Genomic DNA, 14,349 nt, shown 5'->3' with positions numbered 1-14,349 from the left:
ACCCACCATATGCGGGCCAGGTGAGTGGAGATGCATACTGTGGTGAACAATGACCGGGAAATAGAGGCAAGGCTGCTAAGAAAATGTAAAGGGCCATCCCGCTGATTTCATTATGAAAGGAGCAGCATAGCACTTTTAGACTGTGCCAAGATGTGATGCATTAGGAAGTTTGTTCACTCCAGCGTAAAAAACATTTAGGTTAGCTGGCTTATTGTGTTTTTAGCAAAGGTAGGTAAGAAAGTCCAGAAATATGCTCTCCGAATCGCTCTTATATAGCTCGATTGGGGAGGAGGGCGGGGGCACATGTTTGTGTGACCCACTCTAGTCTGCACTCATTTTACCGTTGGACCTATCTTTTAAAATTGTGTGATGGTTGGATTCTGTCATTTTACTTGTTTCCCAACCAGTAGGTTAAACACAATAGTTTGATCAACGAATCCTTCATAACCGTTTCATCAACATGTTTTGCCACTCATCGAATGTCCACATTTGTCTCCTACTTCCCGACTCCCTTTTAAATGTGAAACTTAAAGTCTTGGCTAAAGTATTGGTCACTAGACTGTTGGGCGTTAATGGTGTTCTCGTCCATCCAGGTGTGCCCATGTGTATGCCTACTACTAAGTTGTCTCTCCAGAGATTGTACAGCTACCTAGCTGAAACAATTTCTGTAATACAACCTCTAGTGCTTTTATATCTATACACAGAAAAGGCATTGTATGTGCTAGAATGGAATTAGTTCCCAGAGTATTCGAAGGAATGAGTTTTGACCCCCTATTACTTCGAGTGGGTTGAGCTGTTATACACCAATCAAGTCCTGTGTGCAATGCTGAATAGAGTACTGCCTCAGTCCTTCCTATTGGGAAGAGGAACGATGCTGGCTGGCCATTTTTCCAGTGCTGTGTGCTGTGGCCTTTTGCATGCTGGGTTTGTGGAGTGCCTATTTTAAAAAGGATTTGTTGGTGAAGGGATTGATAACTAAGAATCTATCACATACGAGTGACGTTCTTTATCTTGTGGCTGATCCCTGGTATTCTAGTCTTCGATGTCGTTTTTATTAGGAAATGTGGAAGCCATGCTGGATTCCAGATTAATTGGAAATATTCAATTCTGTTCCCAGACCACAATTGGAAGGCTAGACCCCTTGTTGAATTTGCTTTCCACATTGCAGATGTAATATTTAAGACTTTAGGCATGGCTTTTACTATAGAAATGAATCCGTACTTGAAGCATAATTTGGAAGGACTAATTGTTTGGTTTGAAGAGGACGTTTGACACAGGAGAAAGCTTCCTTTGCTGCTCTCTGGCAGGGCAGCTCTTTTCAGAATAATCTCATTTTTCATATTTCTTTGCATACTACGGAACACATTTTGGGTACCAAACGAGTTTTTGGGGCAGGCTGGTGTTGTGCATGATATGGTTCTAGACTGCAGACATAGTGAGCTATGAGGGCAAGGTATTCTTTTGGAAATTTGAAAAATAAAGGGTCTGTGGAAGCAGCACTTTGGCCTTGGACACTGCTCTTTGTTGAATGGTGACACTAGCATGGGTGGTGAAGGGAGATTCGGAAGAAATGAATAGGTGAATTTTTAATTGTTTAATCCTTACTTAGTAACTTATGCCCTTTTCTAGATTATTACATTGAATGCAGTACTGTCACCACGTGATATATGAGAACCATCTTTTTTGCTTGATTTCTTGTTTAGTGTTATTCGAAAAACCGTGCAAATTGTCTACTCCCATGTTAATAAATTGAGGAATGTCACAGGTGCCCCTCCCCCCTGGAATACCTAGAGTCCCTCATAGCCCTACTGCACACAGTCCAGGCTCGAGAATACTTCTGTCAGTGGTATACAATCCGGAATGATCTTGATGGTTGGCCAAATCAATTTGCCACCCATGGTTATAAGTTAAAGGGCCTAAATGTCTTGGTGAATCACGTCTGTTTACAATTAAATAATAGTAAAAAAGTGATACTCCGTTTTAGTACAGCTAGAGTAACCCCTACTTGAGAGGCACTGTTGTCATTCTCTTGGGCTAAACAATTATCTCGCTCATAAAGCAAAATACTTCGGGTTAATATTTAGTGAAATGCTCTCCTCACACCGAAACTTGGCTGAGTCGTCTAAAGTAGTACCTTCTTCTCAAGACATCTAATCACTGAGGCATCCACAAAACACCCTGCAGCGGAAGACAATATTCTAGCATTTAAAGCCTTTTTCTAGTCCGTAAGATTCTTATTTACCGCCTTTTGGCTTTTTACCACCCCTTATCTTATTATCTCAAGGTCACCCCGACGACATGTCTCCAGCTAGCCAACCCATAGCAAGTATCTCCCAAGTAAACTGGATCAAGCAGACAACACAGTTGGTTGATCACCTATGACAAAACTTGAAAATTAGCTACATTCTGTGTTAAAAGACTTGGGTTCCTCTCATGCAAATGAGTCATTGGTTGTACTATGTGGGTTTTACTTAGTGTACCTTCATAGCTTGGCCCTTAGCGCTTTGTAACCAAGAATATCTGCAGTTGTGTTTTCTCCCACTGTGGTTAATCTCGATCTGTGTCTTTTGACCCCTTTGAGTAATTGTGGTGTAGATTTGGTCCAGGGATTTATTTCCTTGCTGATCTGTCCTGTAACAGGCGAAGAATGGTTTGCGTGGCTCTTGAGACCTGCTGACCTAGCCAGTGTAGGGTTGTCTGCTTTTTGCATTGTCTCTGTGGGTACATTACAATGGGTGTGGGGTTCTTCTGACCCTCTACCTAGCCTGAGTCATCTGTGGAAGTGCAGCGGTCTCCTCGGTGTGGACATGTTGTTTTTTTTAGGTCTCGCCTTTTCCATTCCGAAAGAATGGGAAATGGCGAGAATTCAAGTGCTCAAAATACTCGTGAAACAACGGGTTTTTTCGTGCGGTTTTCTTTGAGTTCACGTGAATCACGTGACCAAACAAGCACGCGCATCAGCCTCCCTCCCTCCTAATTGCATTTTTTCACGGCCGCCACCACATCAAAGGGCTTCTCCCAGCGTGTGCTCTGCGGCTTCTCCTCCCCTAATTATTCATGGCTGGCCGGTGGCCGGCCGTACTTTCAGTTTCCCGGCCGCTCTTGTTTTTATATGTCACCTTTTATTTTCCTCCTCCTGTTTAACTAGCTCGCCCGATCTCAAAGTCTCACTTTTCATAGTGTTTTACTAACTCCATGCTCCATCCACCTCTCCGTTTCTCCACCTCACGCCACCTTTTCTCCCCCATCTCTACTTCACAAACCTAGCCTCCTCAGGCTCGAGGATGGCCCACTCATGGCAAACTTCTGTGGCCCCAACCCTCTCACAGGCAAGCAGCTCACGCCACCTTTTCTCCCCCATCTCTACTTCACAAACCTAGCCTCGTCAGGCTCGAGGATGGCCCACTCATGGCAAACTTCTGTGGCTCCAACCCTCTCACAGGCAAGCAGAGGGCATCAGGAGAATAAAGGAGTGTTTGTTCGTGAGCCTCACAGATGCGTGTACCTTGTACATACGTCACACTGTATAATCTCCATGTAATACTCCTCATTTTAAGTAGAACGTGTACAGGCGGGCCTCGAAATATCAACCATAAACTGCACGATTTCATGTCCGGAAATCAGCATTTTGCCAACAATATTTCATAATATGTTACGTGTGAAATATACCTTGGTCAACTGTCAATGTAGTGCCTACAGTCCGCACTAAAATTAATAGTGCGCTTCGGCATTTTGACTATATATAGGGCTTGCAAAGCTCATTATTTTGTGTATACTTCTTTAATGGTAAACCTCGTAGTGTGTTGTTCTGTAAAGTGTAAACCTCGAGATTTCAGGAAGACGTGATTATGTGCACTGTCTCTTGAACCATTTCGTGTGCAAAATAAATTCGAGAGATCTTTAAATTAAATTTTAGAAAATTACCTGGAAAATATAATTTGCACACTTCTATATTCCATGCGCCAATTATGAAGTTGTTAATATGCTATAAACAAAACGAATTTTACTAGCTTTTTGTCATGTTTCTGCAGTGCATAGATTGGTGTGCACCTTTTGCGTGTAACCTTATTTGATATGTGCAAGTGGAAACCTAATATTTTATGTACATGTTTATAAATGACATAGAATGCCCATCTAACTAGATTCCTTTGTGGATGCTAGATTTTATGGTGTAAAGTAGCACCCATTACTTTCCAGCCGGCAGGCTGACTGCGTGGCGTTAGAATTTACCGCTGATACCTGTTCGGGTGTGGCGGGTACTAACTACTACTGCATACCCCTGTATGGCCTACTCAGACGTTCTTTGACCCAAGGTCGATAAAAGCCGTACCATGCCGGTACACTCTGTGTGGCTCTTGCTCTTCTGGGATTGGAGGTTCTGTGACCCCGACCCGGTACTGTTCTGGCCTCTCCCCTTCACAAGAAGTGCTCCAGCCGGGCACCTCGTTATCTCACACTCCCAAATGTACACTCTTCATGAAATACCCAGAGTGCACCGGGACTGAGAACACGTTCTAGTGCCTCCTACAGAAAACAACAATGTCTAGTGGTGGAAGTATCAGATTAACAGTACTCCTCACTGTGCCAGAATACCGCTTTGAGCAGCACTTAACTTGCCCTTTCTGGGAGCAGTGCGATAGGGTTTAGGGGCAGAGTGAAGAAGAGTGATACAATGTCTTTTAAAAGCCAGACCTGGATTTGGGGATTTTTTTAGCTACTTCTTATGAACAATGAAAAGCTGTGATTAATATGTTTTTCTTACAAGCTTTTCAACCCGCTGCTGGGCGGATTCTTATTCAGGGTGCCTTGTAGGACTGGTTTGAGCTGGAAGTTGGACATGACACCCCAAGTTTTAGTTCTTTCTCAGAAACATCAGCGTGTAATGTGCACATTTGTGGGCCATCTGAAACCGCGCCGTTTTTTATTTACTTTTCCAGGCTTTTTACACAAGTGACCGCATGCTGTGTGAGAACGCCAGATGTACCTGCCCCTGATTAGTTGTACCAGCTCGAATTTGAATTTGAATTTGAATTTAAAATACTTATAAAGCGCTGCGTTCACCATACGGTTTCTTGGCGCTATGGAGGCAAAATTAGCAGAGGAGAGGCAATAGAAACTGGTACAGTGAGAGGGAGCAATGAGGACAATTTACAGCGGGAAAGCCTGATTGAATAAAAAGGTTTTGAGGCCTTTACGGAAGAGAGAACCCAAGGGGAATGCGTTTTAGCAACCTAGGAATAACGGGAGATAAAATAAAAAGCATTTGCAATGCAATAGGTCTCGCATTTACGCGAGTGTAAGCTATTGGCATTGTAAATGACAAAACAAAAAAATAAAATGTCATTTAGAAAACCAATAGCTCAAACTTTCCTACTGCGAGACCTATTGGCAACGCCAGTGCTTGTTGTATTTTCTCTGTGTTGATTGAGGGAATGTTCTGTTTTTGTTTTTAACCTCACCCCTTGTGGTTGCTACTAGCACTGACTAGAAGGAAGCCATTATAAAAACTGTTCTGTAAGACAAATCAAGTATTCCGGATTTTGCTGCATGTGAATTCATTTTTAGTCAAAATTGCCAGAAATGATTTCTAAAATTGTAATAAATGGGAAAAAACGAAATTGTGTGGCTAAGGGAAAGATGTGATGTAATCTCAGATACCCAAGAATATTCTATTGAACCTGTGCTGTTCCATACAGCACTTCACATTTTTCTTCTAGGGCACAGAATTCCATCATGGCGTTAGTTCATCTGTGGAGTACCAGCAGCACCATGAATAATTTACTCTGTTCTGACATTCAGCGCAATGCATTGAGATGATAATCACTCTTGTCCTGCCTGAAAGCACGAGATATGCACTTTTTGCAGTCGGAAACAAGCTAATTAGAATTGATTAAGAGACAAAATATATTTCATTCAAACTTTGTAAGTTTATTTTTAGATCAGAATAAAAAATGCATGTCCAGGCGCAAACCCCACTGAAAGTTTGCTTCTTAAGTCGATCTTTACATCTCTGCCCATTTGAAATCCACGGTTGCCTTTCCTAATCCATATAAATATATTTTTGCGTTCTTTTTTTTTTTTTCTTCAAGCATTCTTTTTTAGGTATGTTCACAGACCTTTAAAGGTATTTGCCAAGTTTTTTAAAAATTAAACTATAATATTATAGATAAAAATTACATAGCTGATTTTAGGTCAATCCCCTTCAGGCACTCCTTTCAAGAGTGTGTCACATTTTGAATCCACTCAAATCTAGCCATTCGGTGTTTTGTGTCTCAGAAAGCTTGAGTGACAGCATTTTGCCACTTAGTGTGCGAGTCTGCATCGGGAGTGGTAGGGCAGGTGACAGAGGCCGCCTCAGTTTTGCCTCCAGCCAAGCATAGAATGAGAACGTGCGGCAGGAGGCGGTGCATGGGTAAGCCGCTTTGGGCTTCTAGCGAAAGCCCCACCTCCCTCACCTTGCCTTGAATGTGGAAGTGCCAGCATGTCTCCCCAGCAGCTCGAGGGACTTATCCCTACCTCTCTTAGGGTGATGAAGCCTTTGGACACAACTGCTTCCAGAGGAGGTGGCAAATAGTTCCCCCGCTGCACTGTCCTCTCGCAGCACATATGGGCTGACCCGGCTGAGGTGGCCCACAGTGATTTCAGGCCAGGTAGCAACCCTCTGTATAATAATTTGTAACCTCATCAGCGACTACAGAAGAGGACGTGCAAACAAATGACCAGAAACTTAAATAAATAACTTCCTGGTTAAGGGGAGCAGTCTCTATTTCTTGTTATAGTATATTTAACGTTTATTTGTGTTTAACTGACGGCACTCTTTTCAAACTTTTAACGGAATAGCAGTCTTTAGGCCAGATGTAGGTAAAAACTGTTTAGCGAGTCCGTAATAGCGATTTTTAGGGAATCGCTATTAAGAATTCGCAAAATGCCATATAGGTAGGAATCGCAATATTTTTTGCGATTCCTGAATATTCCGCCATTGCAAATTGCGATTCACAATCAAGGAATACCTTCCTATTTATTCCTATGGGCCTAGAGACCCATAGGAATGAATAGGAATTGTGCACGCAATTTGCGAGTACCCAAAAGGTACTGGCAAATTGTGTGCGCAATTTCAAGGGTGCAAGGATTCCAAAGGGACACCCTGCAGCACCCCTGAAAGGTGTATGTGTACACATGTGGCACACATCCATTTCTTAAGGGCATGAATGTGTGCCATATGGCACTTGTAAAAAAGCAAAAAAAAATTGCTTTTTTAAAGGAAATCGCAAATTACCACCAGCTTGAAGTTGGTGGTAATTTCAGATTCCTTAAGGCTGTATCGCAATTTGCAATGCCTACTAGCATAGCATTTAAGGAATCATAGATTGCGATTCTCTAGATGCTTGCGCAAAATAAGGAATCACAATTTTTGCGATTCCTTATTTTGTGCGTAGGTATTTGCATTCCTACATTGCACACAGCTGAATTGCGATTGCAAACGCTGAAATTCACAGAATTTCAGCGTTTGCGTTTGCGATCGCAATTTGGCTAGCTACATCTGGCCCTTCGTGCCTTGGTTAGAGTTTGCCTGATGGCATATTCCATCAAATCATGATGAATATCTCATCCTTCGTTTTACAAGTGCCATAAGCGATAATGCACTTCTAATACGGAAGACAGGATATCCGTTTGTGACGAGTTTCTCATTTCTCAAACTCTTTCACCCATGTTGATGTGAAAACTACATTTTTAGAGCACTAACCAAAAATCTGCTAATTTACTCCTTTAATGTGCACTCCTGCGTGAACAGATTAGAGCTAACAGTGTGTAGAAGCTGGAAGCAGGAAATATGGTGTTAGAAGATACATTCTGATTGTAAGCATAGCACCGGTTACTTACAGCACTTAGAAACTTCAAAAACTGAAGTAAGGAATTATGTGGTATTGAAAAATGCTTTTTTCTTTAGTCCGTCACGGTGCTGTTTCTCATTTTTGATTACCTGCATTGTTTAGCAATGATTAAACTTAAAGCCTGCATACAATTATTTGAAAACTGTTTCAAAATGAATATTATTCTTAAATTGGGGAGTCTAATTTGGCAAATGTGTTTTGAAAAAATACTCGGTATTCCATTTACTTCAGTATTCTATGGTCATTTTAATTGCCCCTTACATGTCCCTGTCTTACTCCTCCACCCCCAACCTCTAATCTGTCTTAATTGTGTGTGTGGGTGCTCCCACCGGTCTTCCCGTGTCTTTCTTTTTTCTCCCTCTCTCTCTGTTCTTTCTAACTCTGTACCCCCACACATTTGTAGGTGGGTGCCTGAGCTTATGCAATCAACACACATAAGAGACAAACGGGGACAAGTGTTCTGCCTCATTCAGCCACTGATTGTTGTAACCATTATTCACATTTCGAAACCGCCTGCACTAGGTCCATTGTAGATCTCGGTCATGGAGTTTTACCTCGTTACAGAAGTGACCATTTGACTGGACATTCGTTGTTTGAGTCCCTGAGTCCGCCTACAGATGGTCAGACTTTTTGTTTAAAAAAGTTTAAACAGGCAACCAACTTCCCATCCCGAGCTTTGTGCTGCTAGTGTACTGCTTGCATTGGTGTCATATTGATAGTCCTTTGCTTTTGTAGGCCATCACTACCGCTGTCTGAGGGCATTACCTGTAACATAGGTGTAAACTGACTACATCTGTTCATGTACGCATCCAGCCGCGGTCCATGCAGGTAACAGCAGTGGGGCCAGGTAAGGGGGGGGTTTCGAGGGACGAAGCAGAGGGCATTTTTTTTTATAAAATCTTTTTATTTCAGAAATAAACTTAGTGGTCAATACACGGATTGATTACATTTGTTACTAAGTGCTCATACATAGTAGTAGTTAAGTACGTAGTTGCTGGTTCAATAGCATGCAAGATGGTGTTCATACATAGCATTACATAGATCAGTCAAGGCGTTATCTGCACGTCAGGGAAAATTAATTATTTATTTAAATTTCCCTTGGCATCTTCCCTCGACAACCCCCCCTTACCTGGCCCCACCGCTGTTACCTGCACGGACCGCAGCTGCACGCGTCCCTTCACCGAGTCGTCCATCTTTTTACACACATGTATTCAACAATTCTTCCACCAAATTGGCCACACACTATTCATCCATCCATTCATGCACTCACTCACCCATAAACACTTTCTCCCATTCACCCACTTACCTATCTTCACTACAGAAAGCACAATTTTGCCAGTCAATGAAAAAACACTTTTAAACAACGTTTAAAATAGCCTTCTGCCACACAGTTACTTCCTTGATTGATTTAGTCATGGCTACATATGAGAATTATTTCTGGAGAAGTGGACAGGTTCAGTGGCTCTAGAAGCAAGCACTGACAAAGCCAGTGAGTTTGACTTTTCTGTTCGGCATGCACACAGACCAGCAACAATTGTGTATTGAGTTGTAAATAGCAGGTGGTATTGTAACTAAATTTAATGGTACTGAATTCGGTGATGGATGGAAGTCTGATTCTGCCATGTTGCGATTCAAAGTTGTGATATGCTCTTCACTGCACAACTCATTTGGGAACTTTAACTCCCTGTTTCCTTTGCCACTGGATTCAAGCGGTTAGCAATAGTTCTCCATGGTTGGTGGATTCAAGCAAGCCGGGCTGAAGACTGCTGGAATGCCAGAAACCGGTCCTCGGAAGCTTGTTTCCGGTCCAGGGAAGACATGGCTTGGCAGTTCGGAATGGACTGTTCCCATGAGGCACAGGGTCAGACTGATTTGCATATAGCCATGTCTGAACTGGGGTGGCAGAGTGGGCTAAAGAACCGTGATGGATTAAACCCAGATCTTTTGACTGGGTGTGAGTGTTTGATTGATTCAGATGCTCCATCCATTACCACCCCCTTTTGTACCCCATAAGAAAAAGTGGCAGTCTGCAAATGAGTCCCCTCCCTCTCAAAGTTGCCAGCTGGGCCTTGGCACAAAGCAATTCCTATGACCACTCCACTTCTTGTTCAAAAGCTTCATTAAGTTAAGGCAAAAGCACAAAAAAAGACGGACCTAACCCCTTACTGGTACTCTTGTTCCAAAGAGAACGTATGAGACTGTCCAGATTTAAGTCACACTTCTTCAAGGACACTGGCCATGGCACCATTTTGCTCAACTGGTCCTTTTACACCCGAGCTCCCCGGAGCATTGTCAATTTTGCAGAATATTGAGGCCTTCAAGGAGATCACACTAATTATTTTGTGCCTTTCTGGCTCCCTCTGGTGTGCCTTCGGGCAACAAGGAACTGCAAGGGCCTTTAGTTTGGTTACCACCTGCAAACCCTCCCTTGATGCTCCCTGTTCCATGGGAGCCATTATCAGGCCAGTAATGAGCCCAGTAGAGATTTTGACAGCAGCCCCTAGATCACACAAAGTTGAATTACGAGTCACTAAAGTGCAACCGGTTTTATGTTGCTGGACTCTGACCCGGTGCCTCTTTCAGGGCGGAGTTATCCATATAGACTCCATCCTCTTTTTTTGCTCTGTCTCTGGTCCTGTGCCAGAAGAGGGAGCACCCTGGGATACGGATGATGATGGGGAGGGGGATGGCTGATTTCCCCCTCATTAGTCTAATGATGCCTTATACCTTAGCTTCCAAAACAGCAGTGGGATTGACACGTCCTCGGAAAAAGAGCTTGACTTGCCACTTCAGCTACCAGTGGATGAAAGTGCCACATTTGCAGTGGCTGTTTTGAGGGAGCTGAGGTCTAGAATTTTCAGCTGCCCTCTATTGATACTAATACACATTTTCTTACAGAGATTCTTAAACCTAAGCAAGCAACATTAGAGGCCTTGCTCCCATTCAATGACTCACTCACAGTTGGCTTGATGCCTGCGTGATTGAAACTATGATCTTATCAGCCAGTTAGTCACAAGTAGCTAGACGACACAGAACTACATCTATTGCTCTAGATTTCCTCACCAAGCACCCAATTTTGGAAATTCTTATTATACGGCCTGCAACCCGTAGGGTTAATCCTACCTCCTTTAATCCTCCAGATAGAGAATACAAAAACATTGATGGTTTTGGCAAGTGAGTGTTTTCTTTTGCTAGCCTGGCCTTGCGGTCCATAAATGCAGTCTGTTAGGCCACCGCACACATGCCTTATGGAACATGGGCAATGAAGTCTTGCCAGAAGTCGTGGAAGACCTTATATCCTCCTTGGCTCAGACGATTTGTTATTGGTGGGGCTGCTTTAATCTTGTGATTCTTGGGCTGTGGTTTTGTTCGCAAAGTTGAGTATTTGACACATAATCCATCGTCTGCTGCATAATCTGAAGATTTAAAAAAAAAAAATGTTTCTAGCTCTAACGTATCAAAAGTTAATAAAAAGATGAAGATGTGTTCACGCATGTTAAGACCCTTTGGAAAGATTAACGGTTCATCTTTCACTTGCCTATTTATGTATTTGTTTGTTAAACTAGTACTAATTAGGTGAAATATTTTCCCAGACAGTATTTATTATGTGTAAAAATGACAAAATAATGAAGTAATACTATTAAAAAAGTCACATTATGTGCATAGTTTGCCATTTCTTTTTGCATAATTTATTCAATTCTGCTGCATAGTTTGCTGCTCCCGAGCAGCATAATTCCAGTGGCCCCGATTATGGCCAGAATGCCGCAAAATAATGAATCCATGCAGGTTTAGATACTGTCCAGAGCAGTTGGTACTAGTGCTCTGTTCTGCAGATGATGTTCAGGCTTCACTGATGGGCATGCCCTTTGATGGATTTCGACTCTTCGGGGGTAGAACGCGGACTCCACGTTGGAATGATTGAAGAGTCACATCACATTCTTTTGGGCTTTTGACTAATGCAAAACAATTTCTTCATCAGTTCAGCAAATTTAGCAACTACTGCAGCATGTTAGCCTATAGGCAACAGCCGCATTCCAGCTAGTGGTGCAGCCCAGTTCTCTTGGAGTCACGGATGCAACACTGGCAAACATCGCACAGGCCTGCAGGAGCACCAGTCCTCCAAACCCATTTTCCCTGCTACAGCCACCCCCAAGCCACTTTTGGTTATCCCCAGAGACTTCTGCTCGACTGGTGGGAGGCTGTATTCAGTATTTCCTCATAGGTTAGCGATCCATTACGTTCAATAGATGGGTCTTCTAGATTGTGCCATCAATTTTCTTACTGCTTCACATCCCCACCACAACTGAAGGAATTACAATGGTGCATCTGTCTATCCTGCTGTAGGATGTACACATCTTAGTTACCAAGGGTATCATTGCGTGGGTACCGAACTGAGAGAGAAGCCAGGTTTATTATTTATGCTACTTGCTCGTTCCAAAATAGAACGGAGCCTCAGGCCTATCCTGGACCTTGAACCCCTTTTCTATGGAAGGACAAATTAAAAATGCTGATATTGGCTCCGATCCAATCTGCGCTGAACCTTGGACACTGGATGGTGTCCTTAGACTTGCAAGATGCGCATTTTCATTTATGCATTTCACAGTCCCACAGATGTCACCTGCATCCAGAGTAAGAAAGGATCACTTTCAATTTGCTGTGCTTCCTTTCAGCCTCAACTCTGTCTCCTCTGGTATTCCTGAAAGTGATGGCAATGGTCCGTGTCCATCTTCAGAGGTCGAGAGTCTGCATATTTCAGTACCTCAACGACTGGTTGCAGAAAGTGGATTCACCAAAGTCAGTCTTAGACCACCCCTGGACGATCGTGGAACTCATACAATCATTGGGCATGACCATAAACAATGCAGAGTCCCACCTGCTAACCTCACGGAGGCTTCCATTCATCTGTGGCATCCTGGATATTGTGCCATTTAAGCCATTTTCTCCATCACAACGAGACTGGGCCATATGGGCTCTGATCTTGATATTTAGGGTTCAATCCTGGATTCCAGTGTGGTGTTTCTAAGGTCCTTGGCCTTGTAACCATATGCATCCTTCTTCTCAATTATGAGTGGTAGCACATGCAGGCCATGCAATGCAGTGGCGTAACGATAATTGAGGGGGCCCCTTGCAGGTACGTGGAAGAGCCTTCTCCGGACTCTATTAGGAGCTCTCAGGCCGAAGTGCAGTGCTGAGGGGGCCCCCTTGAGCTTGAGGGCCCCCCCCGCACTGCGGGGGATGCGTGGGCCTGTGTTACGCCCCTGATGCAATGGAACCTGAAATCCCAGTGGGCCCGGCATCAAGGATGCCTGTCCGCCCCACCCAGCTCTGCCCAGGCATTCCCAAAATCTGCAGTGCTGGCTGACCTTTCACAACATGTCTAGTAGCAGACCACTCTGTGATGAATGACGCATTTCTACTGGGTTCAGTGAGGAGGTCATCTATGGGAGGTGGACATTAAAGGACTCTGTTCTCTAGCGCAGAGCTATGTCTACAGTAACTTACTGGAGCATCGGGATTTTCATGTGGTCTTGAAGGTTTTCCTGCTATCTTTCATGGGGATATAAGAAAACAAGATGGTCCTGGACATATTTAAAAGAACACAAATCAATGTATGAATTGTTATTTACACTTAAAGGAACAAATCCTGCAGGAAAAAAGGGGGGGAGATGGAAAAACAATAAACAGCCAGATACATGTATTAATCGTTCATAGTACCCAACAAGGCACGTGTTGATGTGCCCGTGTACCGAGTAGAAACCAAATTGGCGTTTTTTCCCAATTATTGGGATTATTCTTGCATGGAACCCTAATCTTTTGATGACAGGGACATATGGGAGATTAAGTGCCGGTGATGTTGCCAATGGTATTATAATTCTGCCACTGCCGCCCAACCATCTTCAAATCCTTCTGGCCACGCATGTTTGACGTTTTGGATCAACTACAGGATAATTTCCACTTGTTTGATATTAATACTACATTGGATTAGTATCTGGCACACCATAAACGGGTCGTCCTCATTCATTGTCTGGACCCTTGTTTCATATTGCAACCTTGGTATATCCCTGCCCCACTTCCCCACTGTCCAGTCCTGAAGAGACCCACAGCAGAGGTGTCAATTTACTCCGTATTGCGCCAGGGTCGAAACGTCGACGGTTTTCCCCCCGCCAATTTGAGGCCTGCACCTTGTTCCCATGTTCCCGCTTCCTTGTCACCTCCTAGGTTTTGCCCCTGTTTAATTGGTTTTTGAACATTGTACGGGCAGGCCTCTTTGTAGTTCAACTAGAAGAATCACATTTTAGTTGAGCTTAAATTATCTGAATTTTCCCTTTTGAATTTTTTCCTTCTTCTAATCACTTGAGCACCTTCTTTTCACATACTTACTGCATCTGGCAGTTTCCCTCATTTTATTCGAATTGTATTTGTGTACATATGTTTTATATATATTGTAAATAAATTG

The 14,349-nt window shown here is 43.2% G+C and overlaps 1 protein-coding gene across 7 annotated transcripts in view; it reads left to right on the top strand.

Moving 5' to 3' along the window:
* PHKB (phosphorylase kinase regulatory subunit beta) overlaps positions 1–14,349 on the top strand; it is a 1,358,073-nt gene that overhangs the window by 346,390 nt on the left and 997,334 nt on the right. The window lies entirely within an intron of this gene.

The sequence above is a fragment of the Lissotriton vulgaris genome, chromosome 12, assembly GCF_964263255.1.
Source record: "Lissotriton vulgaris chromosome 12, aLisVul1.2, whole genome shotgun sequence".
NCBI lineage: Eukaryota > Metazoa > Chordata > Amphibia > Caudata > Salamandridae > Lissotriton > Lissotriton vulgaris.
The sequence above is the reverse complement of the archived record's forward strand: the minus strand, read 5'-3'. Positions and strand labels throughout refer to the sequence as shown.